The sequence below is a fragment of the Alexandromys fortis genome, unplaced genomic scaffold (genome assembly GCF_014885135.2).
Source record: "Alexandromys fortis isolate MF-2015 unplaced genomic scaffold, M_Fortis_MF-2015_v1.1 scaffold_52, whole genome shotgun sequence".
Lineage (NCBI taxonomy): Eukaryota > Metazoa > Chordata > Mammalia > Rodentia > Cricetidae > Alexandromys > Alexandromys fortis.
Window position 1 is genome coordinate 3,513,094 of NW_026067929.1, and position 13,448 is coordinate 3,526,541.

General features: G+C 47.2%; 1 pseudogene; it reads right to left on the reverse strand.

Moving 5' to 3' along the window:
• LOC126503229 (zinc finger protein 728-like) overlaps positions 1-13,448 on the reverse strand; it is a 47,557-nt pseudogene that overhangs the window by 20,658 nt on the left and 13,451 nt on the right.

Here is a 13,448-nt window from a genome sequence, read left to right on the forward strand (position 1 = left end):
GTTATTTGGGATAACGAAACTCTTGGTGCCGTCGACTCGGGGACTTCTCCGTGCCGGATTCTCCACCTGAGGTCCGGGCTCCGGGCCCGGGACCTCACGCCGGACACAAAGTCAGAACCGGGACCACCACCGCCCCACGGCCATCTCCAACTAACCGTGAGTCCCCCCCCCCCGCGGGCCTTTCCCTCCTTGATACGCCTAGGGACGTCCGGCCGGCTCCCCCTGGCTAATCTGGGTTGGAATTGCCTTCCCATTGCCCCCCTCCCTTCTCTTGGTCTTGTGCCCCTGGTTTGGTTCTGCCGCAGCTGGGAGCTCATTGCTCTCAGTCGCTTTCTCCCCAGGGTTTGGTGCCCTGGTTTTCCTACTGCTCTTCCTTCCTATCTGTGCCTCCCGCGTCGGGTCCACTAACGGAGTGGACACCTTTCCGGCTGTACGGTCAGCCCTAACGGCGTGATTGTCCTCCTGCCGGCCGAGTTTGGTACTCGTCGGTTGCCGGTTTCGAGTCAATCTTCGCCCATAACACGGCCTCCTCTTTCCTCGGACGCCTGGATAGAGGACTTGCTGTGCTCGCCAGCGGCCAGATCTGTCATGGGTTCAAGACAATCTAAGCCTATTCCCCCTGATTCACCTCTGGGTCAACTCCTGGAGTCTCTAAAACCCCACGCCCTCATTCCGTCCATTAAGATGGATAAACTCGTCCGTCTTTGCTCCAAAACGTGGCCCCGTTATAAATTGGAGGGCAATATCCGCTGGCCTCCTCAGGGCTCATTTGATCCTGACATCTTACGTGAATTGGCTAATTTTTGTCACCGCTCAACAAAATGGAAGGAGTTAATGTATATTATGGGATTTTTTTACATGGCTCTAAAGACTAATCCTTCTACAGTTGCTCACTGCTCACCCGCTCACATGTTCCTGGCACTGTCCTCACAAAATCTCCCTTCCCAACAGGTATTCCCTTCTCTGGCTACCGCCATGGACCCGGCTGACGAGCCTCCTCCTCCCAGGCCTCGTGGGACCGCCCCTTCCCGCCCCCTGACCGCCCCTTCCCGCCCCCCTCGGCCGCACGAAATCTCACCCGCCCCTTTTCCTCCCACAGATCCTAAGTCTTCACCCCGCGCGCCTCGTTCTAACATTCCTCTTCCTTCTACAGCCCGTTTTAACAAGTCTAGGTCTTCATCCCGTTCTCCGCCGATACGCAGACATTTTAACATTCCTGCCCGCAGGCCTTCCTCCCGTTCACCATCTCCGCGCAGACATTTCCCCAGGTCCAGATCTCTTTCCCCAAGGAGTTTTCGCAGCCTCCGTTCTCGCCGACATCCTAATTCTCATTCCAGTTCCAACTCACCCTCACCTCACCTCTCCCGCAGGCGCAGTCGCACCCACGAACGGCTAACCGTTTCTTTTGGCCACAGACAGCAGGAAGGACTTTCAGACTCTTCCCGGTCTCCCTCCCCCCCTGCTGCTTCCTCCTCTTCGCGGCGCAAACCCCCCTCAGGCACTAAATCCACCCGCAGTCTGGCTCCGACTTTTACCCCGCCTCTTACCCGTTCGCAGGCCGCAGCGAGGACTAACCCAGGTCAAATCAAGCCAGCTACAGTTCTGCCCTTGAGGGAGGTGGCCGGCTCGGAGGGTCTAATAAGGGTTCATGTACCATTTTCCTTATCAGAGCTCTCTCAGGTCTCAAAATTGCTCGGGTCATATACTGCTAATCCTACCAATTTCATAAGAGAATTTCAATTTCTGACTCAGTCCTATTCCCTAACTTTTCACGACGTACAAACCCTCCTGTTCAATAACTTGCTCCCCGAGGAACGCAGACGTGTCTGGGAACAGGCGAGACAGTACGCCGACGAGGTACACCAGACTCTCGCCTCCCACCCTCCCGGGGCGGAGGCGGTGCCTGACCGGGAGCCCCACTGGGATTATAATTCCCCCGCCGGCATTCTGGCCAGAGACCAATTCTTAACCTGTCTTATGGCGGGACTCCGTAAGGCCGCCCTTAAACCTGTAGATTATTCCAAACTCTCAGAAATTTTTCAGGATACTAAGGAAAATCCTTCTGCATTTCTTGACCGACTAACCAAAGCTATGTTACAGTTCACAAACATGGATCCAGAATCTACCGAGGGCAGACAACTCCTAATGTCTCACTTCATCAACCAATCCTACCCAGACATCAAAGGTAAACTTAGGCGCTTAGAAAAAGGTCCCCAGACTCCACAGGCACAGCTCCTGGAGGCGGCTTTCAAAGTTTACCACGCGAGAAACGAAAAAGCCAAAAATCACTGCCACGTGATTACTGCACCCGCCCGACCAGCTGAGGCGACAGACTTCACTGCTCACCCTGTTCGCGCTGCTCCCCCGCCGCCCCCCGGACCCTGTTTCAAATGCGGTAAGACGGGTCACTGGGCCAAGGGCTGCCCCAATCCTCATCGTAACCCACGGGGCCCCTGCCCTAAATGTCATCGGGAGGGCCACTGGTCTGTGGACTGCCCCCGTGTGTTCAGTAATGCTGGGGCAACGGGCCCAGAGGCTCCTCAGGCCGACTTGCTGGGCCTGGCCCTGGAGGACTGAAGGTACCCGGGCTCCATCAACAACCCGACCGCCACGCCCATCTGCAACCAGGAGCCACGGGTATTGATAACCGTGTCGGGTCGTCTCATCTCATTTCTCTTGGACACCGGAGCAACATACTCGGTTCTAAGGGAATTTTGGGGACCAACCTCCCCCTCAAGCTCCCCTATTGTTGGGGTGGGAGGACAGCCTTATCTACCTCACCAAACCCCGCCTCTCAACTGCGTATTTAGAGGTATTTTTCTCAGCCATTCATTCCTGGTTCTACCAACCTGCCCAGTTCCACTCTTGGGAAGGGATCTTCTGACCAAGCTGGGAGCTTTCATTTCTTTCGCGCCCCCAACCCGTTTCATTCCAGATTCGTCGGTGACGCAGCTGCTGCTTCTCCTGACCCCGCGATCTCCTGACACTAATATGTCTTTTCCTCTTCCAGCCTCCCAAGTGAACCCTCTCGTGTGGGACACCCAAAATCCCGCTGTCGCTGAACACCATTCCCCTGTTGTTATTCAGTTAAAAAACCCCACCGGATACGTCACCCAGGCTCAGTATCCCCTCTCTTCCCAAAGCCTCAAAGGGTTAAAACCTATAGTCTCTGACCTTCTGAGAAAAGGGCTGCTTCGCCCCACCTCTTCCCCCTTTAACACTCCAATATTGGCTGTCAAAAAATCTAACGGAACTTATCGTTTGGTTCAGGACCTCCGGCTCATTAACTCTGCTGTGGTACCTCTACACCCGGTCGTGCCTAATCCTCTCACTTTGTTGTCCACCATTCCTTCAGGGACCTCCCACTTCTCCGTCTTGGACCTCAAGGATGCCTTTTTCTCTATTCCCCTCAGCCCTCAATCTCAAAACATCTTTGCTTTCACCTGGACAGATCCTGATACTAATTTTTCTACACAGCTCACCTGGACCGTTCTCCCTCAGGGATTCCGGGACAGCCCACACCTCTTTGGCCAGGCTCTGGCCTCTGATCTGCTTTCTCTGCCTCTCCCTAAATCAAAGCTTATACTCTATGTCGATGACATCCTGCTGTGTAGCCCATCTTTGGAGACCAGCAGGACTGACACTGCCGCCTTATTAAATTTTTTATCCAAAAAGGGCTACAGAGTCTCACCAGGCAAAGTTCAATTGTCCACGACTCAGGTAACATATTTGGGATTGACCATAACCCCAACACAAAAGGCTATTACTCTGGACAGAAAAAGACTAATTCAATCTCTTGCAGTTCCTTCCACCAAAGAAGAGGTTTTATCATTCCTGGGAGTGGCTGGTTTCCTGCGTTCCTGGATACCCTCCTTCTCCCTCCTTGCTCGCCCGTTATATGAAGCAGCTCTCGGCTCTCTACATGAGCCCCTTCTTCACCCCATCACAAAACCTTTCCGGAGACTCCAGCAGGCCCTGATCCAAGCCCCAGCCCTCCATCTTCCGGATTTAACCCGCCCCTTTTCTCTTTACGTAGCAGAGAAAGAGGGCTATGCCCTGGGAGTCCTAGGACACCAACTGGGACCCTCCTTTGCACCTGTAGCTTACCTATCAAAGAAGATGGACCTTACCACCCGGGGCTGGGCACCCTGCATACGTGCTTTGGCAGCTGCTGAACTTCTTATTCGTGAGTCAAAAAAGCTAACCTTTGGAGCACCTACTACAGTTTTCTCTCACCATAACCTGTCTAACCTCTTAACCTACAAAGGTCTACAAACCTTACCCCCTTCTCGAGTTCTTTCCCTTCAGGTGGCGCTGATGGAAGATACGAGCATCAATTTCCAATCTTGCCAACCTCTCAATATTTCAAATCTTCTACCTCAACCTAATGCTAATGATTCCCCATCTCACTCCTGCATTGAGGTCCTAGAGGACCTACTACCCCACCCCTCACATATACAGGAGGGCAGTCTGTCCCAGGCTACTCACACCTGGTACACAGACGGCAGCTCCTTTCTATGTGACGGGACGCGCAAAGCAGGTTATGCCATAGTGTCAGATACAGAGATAATCGAGGCCAGGGCACTACCTGCCCTTACAACAAATCAACAAGCCGAACTGATAGCTCTCACCCGAGCTTTTCAGTTAGCCGCGGGACAGTCTTTAAATGTTTACACAGATTCCAAATATGCCTTTCATATTCTGTTGTCTCATGCAGCCATCTGGAAGGAGCGCGGACTTCTCACGGCGAAGGGAGGATCCATTACCAACTCAGAGCATATTATGAACTTACTAAAAGCTTCTTATCTCCCTAAAGCTATAGGAATTATTCACTGCCGGTCTCATCAATCTGACAGTTCCATTGTCTCCAAGGGAAACAACCGAGCGGACAGAGCAGCTAAGATGGCAGCACTCCAGAATACAGGCCTGCCTCGGCTACCTCAGGGAGTATTTACAGTACAGCCCACAGTCCCACAGGCATCTCCCAACACCCGACAGATCCTGTCCTACCTACACCAGCTTTTTCATCCCAATGAAAAAGCCCTACTTCATTTTGTAAAAACACATGTCAAACCCACACCTGACGATATCAGGTTTTTAAAAGCCACCACTGCTTCCTGTCAGATCTGCCAAAAGTCAGATCCCAGGACCAAATATCGCAGCTTCCCTTTTCCTACCCACCAAGCCAGAGGTTCTCTCCCGGGAGCCGACTGGCAGCTGGATTTTACTCATATGCCCACAGTCAGGAAAATTAAATATCTCCTGGTTCTGGTGGATACAATGTCTGGATGGGTTGAAGCTTTCCCCACCTCTAACAAGAGAGCCCAGACAGTCTCTGACATTCTTCTCCGAGAGATTATCCCTAGGTTTGGATTCCCAGCCTCTCTCCAGTCAGATAACGGTCCAGAGTTTACGTCACAGATCTGTCAAACCCTGTCCAAGGCACTCGGAATCCCCTGGAACTTTCATATCCCCTACCATCCACAGTCTTCAGGTAAGGTAGAACGAACTAACCGCTCTCTAAAGACAGCCCTTATGAAGATGTCACAGGAACTTCACCTCGATTGGGTAAGACTTCTGCCCCTTGCTCTTCTCAGGCTCCGGGCCCTCCCCAAGGGTCCCCTCTTCATTTCACCTTTTGAACTTATGTATGGGCGGCCAGTTTTAACACCCGGCCTCTCACCAGAAACCTCCCCCCTGCCCGATCACCTGCTCACCCCTCTTCTTTCACACCTACGTTCACTTCTATGGGACTTTGCGGATCACGCTCTACCTCAGCCCTGCACTGACGCATGTTTTCCACCAATTAAAATAGGTGATGAGGTATTGCTCTCACCCCCAGGTCAACGCCCCTCACCTCTTGCCCCTAAATGGCAGGGACCCTTTAGAGTAATTCTTTTAACTCCCACAGCTGCTAAGCTAAAAGGGGTTCCCCACTGGATCCATCTGACACACCTCAAGCCCTTTATTTCCACAGCTCAAAATAATCCTTCATACACGGTAACCCAGACGGGACCCTGTTCCCTTAAGTTCCAAAAGACACCTGGCTTAGCCCCTCCTACCCCATCTGCCACCTAATTCTCCTGCGTTAATACATCTTTCCTTCTCCAAAATTCTAAATAACTATTCAGCTGCCATTACAGATCATCAAATACGAAGCCAAGGGCTCCAGCGGTAAGCAGATTTTTAACAAAGCCACTTAACAGGTCAGTTCACCTAAGCAGATTCACAAGCGGCTCAGTAACGGAATAAGTATCATTTAATTTTTTTTCTTTTATCTCCTTCTTTCTTTTATTCCTAGGACTCCTCCCCCACCCCCTAAGTTTCCCCTCTAACCAAACCTTCCAGATCTCTTCTCCCTAATTTCTTTCTCCACTAATGCGATTTTTTGCCTTCCAGCATCCCAGTGACTTCTTCAATCAGCCAGCCCAGCTACTCAGAAGGAAAAACCGGACGGAGGTGACTTCTTCAATCAGCCAGCCCAGAACGCCAGCGGACCAACTGAACATTCCCTGGACCCCTCGACGCCCAAAGTCAGCAGGAAGCAGTCATGAGAGACCGGGCTACGCCCCCATTCCCATTCCCTAAAGACCCCCCCCCCAATTTTAATTTTTTTAATAAACTAAAAAGGTTGGAATGTTATTCCTTGGAAACTACAGCTCCCAGACTTCCCCTGGATTACCGTCACCTGTGCGCGCTGGCGCGCCCAGGTGAAGACCATTACTCCCAGATAACCTTGCGCCCGCAGTTAAAAGCGAGCGCTCCACGAGGTTTCGCTCTCTTGCTCCCTTGGTCCTTCCCCCCCCCCCATTTATCCTTGTGTGTCTGCACGTCCCGCCCTTATCGTGTTCCCCTCTCCCCATTAAAGCGCACCCACGTGGGAGCCGCGTGTCCGTCTCTTCCTTTGCGTCCGTCTATCCCGTGTTTGTCCACACACCCACGCCGCCCCGCCGCCGTTTTTAAGGAATATTAGGCATGGACACCCAAATGACTCCAGATGAAGCTATCCCGTTTTCTGGTTAAGAAGAGAGCAGCAGTTTTCCCATGAACAGGAAGCTTCTATAGGCAATCCAAAGAACCCTTAGTGGGCGACAGCCTTCCAAATTTATCTCCTATTGTCTTCAGCCCACCACGAAAACTTTGGCAAATCTTTCTAGACCTATCTGAGGAGCATCAGTGGACCTGGATGCCACATTCAGTGACTGAGGGTGTTTACTGAGTGCAAACAATGCAGATAAAAGAAAGAGACAGAAAAGCACGTAATGCGAGGACAATTTACAGCGCCTGTCAGAGGAGCAGGGGCGTTTCCCCATCCCTTACACAGACATTCAAGCTTCCTCCTGTCAATCATGAGGCCCATTTCTCTCATCACATCACGTCCTCCCTCACATCTGAAAAGGAGTCCAAACTTCTGACGTCACACAGTCTCAAGCGATACTGATGCAGTACTATAGTCGAGTCTCTTCCACTCTGCAGTGTAAGCTCTGTAATTATGTGGATTGCACAATGACACATCAATACCTGTGGCTACACAGGGGTGTTAATGTGATGGTTCAAGTCACGGCGTGTACATCAGGGATTCCTTTGAAACCAGAGGCATCCATAACAAACCATGCCACAGGGGAAGGAACTAACCTTCCATATAACAATAGCCCTCACAGGGTTCTGTCTCTGGAAACTAGGAACAATAGGCACCTCTGTGAGCTTAAACCAGGAGCAGTAGGTTGACCATTGAGGATAGGAGGGAAGAGGTCTAGAAGTCCTGAGAATTATGACTACCGTTAATATGCAAGCAAGGGTCACGAGGGAGAGCATGCTTCCCAGGCAAGCAGGAAAGTGAGTTCCCTTCACTCCTCAGACCTGAGCAGTCACAGCCCTTCTCTGCCCTTGCAACCGGTTCTTTCCAATTTCCATTCCTAGGCTACTGAGCCAGCCCTGCAGTTCCAGAAGCACAGGTGGGCTCGGGCAGCAGGGGCGTCCTAGGAGACTGGATACTCAGAGAACATGGCTTTGGCGTGGCGCCCTCTCCCCTGTCAAACCTGCACCGGGGTGTAGTGGCCCAGCCTAGGTCAGCACAACACCTCCAGGTCAGCTTCTCCCACCTCCCCACTAAGCAGCCCAAGTCAGCAACCTCCACGCCGGACCCACCACCTTGCACAGTCCCTCAGATCTGCAGGACGGCGCTGCACCCTGCACCAACCTCCATGTCAGGGATCCAAGCCCAGCGCTGAGAAGAACACTCGCCTAACTTTGGGGAGAAGCTAAGTTTCAATACTGAATGCGGAAGTATCCAAGACCCGTCTTGTGACGTCATCGTGTTTGGAACTACATTTCCCATAAGTCAGCGCGAACAACTTCCGGGATCGCACAAAAGGTGATTTGTACAGTGCCCGCGTTCAGCCCAACTGCTTGCTGATGAAGTTGTAAAGAAGCCGGCTTGAGCAGTCACAGCCACAGAGGATCAGGCTGTTTCAGTCCTGTGATCTCAGCACCCGGTGTTAGCCTGTGAGCCGAAGCTTTCACAGCAATGTTTACCACGTTTCCTAGTTATTTCTGCTAATACCTGTAAGTTTAAAGCTCAGGTCTGCTTATTTTTGGGATCTTACTACTACTGCGTGAAACTAAGACTAATCTGTTTTACTTAAAAAATAAGGAAGCAGGAAGTTAATGTAAAACTTAGCACCATCTCTTCAAGATGCTTATTGAAACTATCCTTGGTAACCCTGCCTGTCAGGCAGTGTCTTGGGTGATTAAGACAGGAGAATCAGAAAACAAGACTAACAAAGGGCTAACAAAGACAACTTATAGGCACATTTATCTAAAATACAGTGTAGGATGCTTATCATTTCCAAAGTAGATTGGTGCTGTCATTAGCAGACATATCTTATTGTTATAAAAAAGGGAAACTTTGCTATTAAAACATCTTAAGGGGCTGGTGAGATGGCTCAGTGGTTAAGAGCACTGACTGCTCCTCCAGTGGACCTGGGTTCAATTCCCAGCACCCACATGGCATCTCAGAGCTGTCTGTAGCTCCAGTTCAAAAGAATTTGACATCATTATACCAATGCGCATGAAATAAAGTTAAATAAAGTTTTTTTTTTTAAAAAAAAACATCTTAAATGTCATATTCCGTAGATCTCTGAAGGAAGGGTTTGAAGATGACCTGTCTATCAAAAATTATATCTGTTTGGGAGGTAGAGGCAGGCGGATCTCTGTGAGTTTGAGGCCAGCCTGGTCTACAGAATACCAAAACCAAAACCAAAACAAAACCAAACCCAGCCCATTTTACCTGTTAGACTGAGATTGCAGTTCCTGATTAGGACAGCCTTGGCTTAAAAGGCAGCAACAATCTAAAAAGAGGAAAACACACCCAGGAACACAAAGTTGCTGAAATTCTTCTCCAACATCACAACCCTGTACAGATTCCACTGATCCAGGGCCCAGGCATTCCCACTCCTCTGCAGAGAAATCAATGGCCACGTCACTGAATGACACCATTTCCTGAAATAAAGATAACGAAATGAATACTGTATATTATAAAAATTAAAACAGCAATAAAAACAGAGGAATATACACTTCTACATATTAATCTAGAGGTCACCCCGAGTGAGAAGAGAGCTAGAAGAACTTCAGATGTGTGTGAGCCATGTCCCTAACACAAGTCTGATGTAGTGCTGTGATGTTGCACAGGGCTCAGCACTAAGGAAAGTGTATGGCAGAAGATCCCAGGAACTCCTATGCATACTGTACATATAAGAACCATACAATGGAGAGTGACGGTATCTACAAAAGAGTATTGTTGCAGTTGAAGAGATGGCTCAGCAGTAAAAAGCCCTCGCTGCATTTCCAAAGGACCTGGATTCCCAGCAGCCACATGGCTGCTCACAACTATCTGTAACTCCAATTCCAGAGGATCAATTTCTTAGACAAAGACAATAGTAGTATAACCGTGCACACAACATAAATAAATAAAAATTTGAAATAAGCATTTTTGTCCAATGCTAATATCACACTACACCACACATAATGTACTTTTCTCACATTAGAGAGCCATGGTGATGGAGAGGGTACCGCTCAACTCAATATGAACAATAATAAGTGATAAATTCAATGAAGATGCAGCTCTAATCCAGCAACTCTGGGCTGAGGTCTAGAATTCCTGAGCAATGAGAGAGTGATGCAAATGACTGTACCAAGGGACATTAGTTTCAGCAACCAAGGGACAGAACAATTAATGAACAATATGTAGACAAAATAGAATTACAAATATTTTTTAACAAATTTATAATTAGGAAATTTGGCAATAGGTTTAGTCACTATGGGGACTTTCACTGACCTAAGACTTTCTCAGATGTTCTGGTGAAAGGACCAAAGGAATAATGTAAAAGGCACAGCTTGCAGAAAGCATTACATGAACCAGAACTGTTAAACATGAAGGATTTTTTCTTTAAGTGAAGGAAATGACTGATGTCTGTTCACTAGGAAGTAGGAATGGATGTTGTCTAACACCCAGGAGAGCTTCTGCTAGTCTATGGATCCACTGCCATCTGAATCTTGCCACCACCCCAAATCCTGAGCATTGTTCAGTCTTATTCTGAGCTTAGTCCCTCAGTGCATAAAATCCATCTTTATGAAAGTGGTCCTATGTAATTTGCATTTTGAGTCAATCAAACACATGTCCATCCTCCTTATCCTGATCTCTGTTTCTCGGTGAACAAGACCCCATTCTTAGAGTAAAGGTCACAGGTACCTCACCAAAGAGATGTACAATGCAATGGAGTTTCAACATAGCCATATCTAAATGCTTGCCAGGATAATTTTCAAATGGAAACCTTCTCCAGAACTTTTACTCTGTTTAACTGAGTAAGAAAAATAAAGTGTTTAGTCAAACCCAAGAAATTTTTGTCCCAGCACTGGCTAAAGTGGTGCTGACCCAAGTTTTTTTTTTTTTTTTAAACTTCCTGTAGATCATTTCTGCGCCAGCCATGAAGCTTGCCGGCACCCTGACAATGTGGGACTTGGCCCTAGACGTTAAGAAAGTTTTTCGTTCAGCAGAATTAGGGGCAAACTGACAAAAGAACTCACTTAAAAGGGTCCACAATTCTAAATGGGAGAGTGGGATAAATATAGGTTCATAGTATTCTGTGACAAGGACAGTGTTTATATAATTATTTGATGTAAGATGTCCTTCCATATGAAGTCACTGTGTTTCTCTTATTGGTTGATGAAAAAAAAAAGTTGTTTCATCCCATGGCCATGCAGAATATGGCTAGGTGGGAAATCCGCATTTAACATAGAGAAGGCAGGGGAGGAGACACCATGTAGCCAGTGGAGAAGCAAGATATGAGTTAACAAGCCATGAGCCCAGGAGCATTGTGGAAAATATAAAGTAATAGAAATGGGTTAACTGAAAAGAGAGAGTTAACCAGTAAGAAGTCTAAGCCATTGGCCAAACAATTGTAACTGATATTAAGCCTTAGAGTGGTTATTTCACAAACAGTTGATGGGAGACGGCAGGTAGAAAATAACTGGTCTCCTAAGATCCAAAGGAACAAAATACTTGGAGTAATAACTCTTCCACTTTATACTCAAATAAATTAATATAAAGAGGTCATGAAGGAGAAGATAAATATCCTTGTCAATCATTTTTTAAACAATAGGAAAGAGGGACAAACAAAACAAAACACACACAAAACAAACAAACAAACAAAAAACACCTTTTTTTTTTCTCCTGCTGAACACATCTTGGCAGGCCACAGCAAAACTCAGCAGCTGCTTGGCTTCCGGGCCAGTCAAGTTTGTTCAGTCTTCCTGAGAAAACCGATTGGAACTCAAAGTCCTCTGGCCATGTGGCCCTTTTTGATCACTGCAATTTAGAGAGTGGTCTCTGTATCACCCCAGTACCAAGAAAGGGTTGATGGGGTTCTACTGCTACAGTATGGGCCAGGTTGGCTTCCCCAGAGCTTAGATTTTATTGCTGTTATTTGCTTATTTTTGTTAGTTTCCTTTTGTTTTTCCCCTATGGTAGTAATAATTCACTATACATTGACCAATGGCACCTTCATCGGGAAAAATTAAAATGGGCACAATTTCTAGTACAGGAACAATTACAATTAAAACATAAAACACATTTAGATTCCCAGAAATATTATTCCTGAAATATATGGATGATATTCCCTTTTCCTGCTCAACTATAAAATCTGTATTTAGGTGAATGCTTAATTTCATGGCCAATAAGCTAAAATAGCAAAATGTATTATAATCAGGGTATTTCAGTTAGGTGCACTCTAATCTGCCCATCACTAGTGGGGATTTGGCTCTGCTCTTTAAACTGCATTCTGAAAACTCTGTTACTAAGAAATATAACACCTGAAAGAGACCAGGTTATTAGCTTGTCAAATAATGTTTTTGGATAGTTCATAGAATTAACCCCTTAGTGAGAAGATCCTCAATGATTATTACACCACTAAACAAAATTTAACAAAAATTAAATTAAAAAAATTTATTAAAAATTAAAAAAAAATTAAACAAAAGTTAGTTATTTGCTCCGTACTAATAACTGGCAGGTGGCTGTATCACCTTACTCAGACAATCACTGTGATGACTTAATAGGTATGACCCCATCGATTCTTATTTGAATGTTTGGCCCATAGTCAGTGGCAGTATTAGGAGGTGTGGCCTTGTTAAAGGAAGTGTGTTACTTTGGAGTCAGGCTTTGAGGTCTCCTATATGCTCAGGCCACACCCAATTTCTGTTGCCTGAGGATCAAAATGTAGAATTCTCAGCTCCTTCTCCCTCCAGCACCATGTCTGCCTGCATGCCACCCACCATGATAATAAAATACTAACACCTCTGAATCATAAGCTCACCCCAATTAAATGTTTTCCTTTGTAAGAATTGCCGTGGTCGTGCGTGGAGTCTCTTCGCGGCACAGAAACCCTAAGTAAGACAATCATTTGGATACCCCTTTAAGACATTTGAAATACTCATTAGCTGTTGCCTAAAACTACACCTACCATCTTATAGAGATTACTTTTTATCCCTGACTAGTCAGCTACAAGACACAGTACAAAGGTTTGGGAGCTCCAGTAAAATAATCGCTGTGTCGTATCTGGAACTTCACTTTGTCAAATAACACTACGCATGTCCTTCCTAGGACTCCATTATAACCAAATACCAATAATGGTCTTGCGAATGCTAGCAAATAATTTAAGGAATTTTAATAATAACCATGTTATTAAAATCTCTTATAAGTCACAGGATAATGATTCTGTGAAACACCATTAAAGATTTAAGTCGCCAGGCGATGGAGGCAGAGGCAGGCGGATCTCCGTGAGTTTGAGACCAGCCTGGTCTACAGAGCTAGTTCCAGGACAGGCTCCAAAGCCACAGAGAAACCCTGTCTCGAAAAACCAAAAAAAAAAAAAAAAAAAGATCAACTTGGAAAA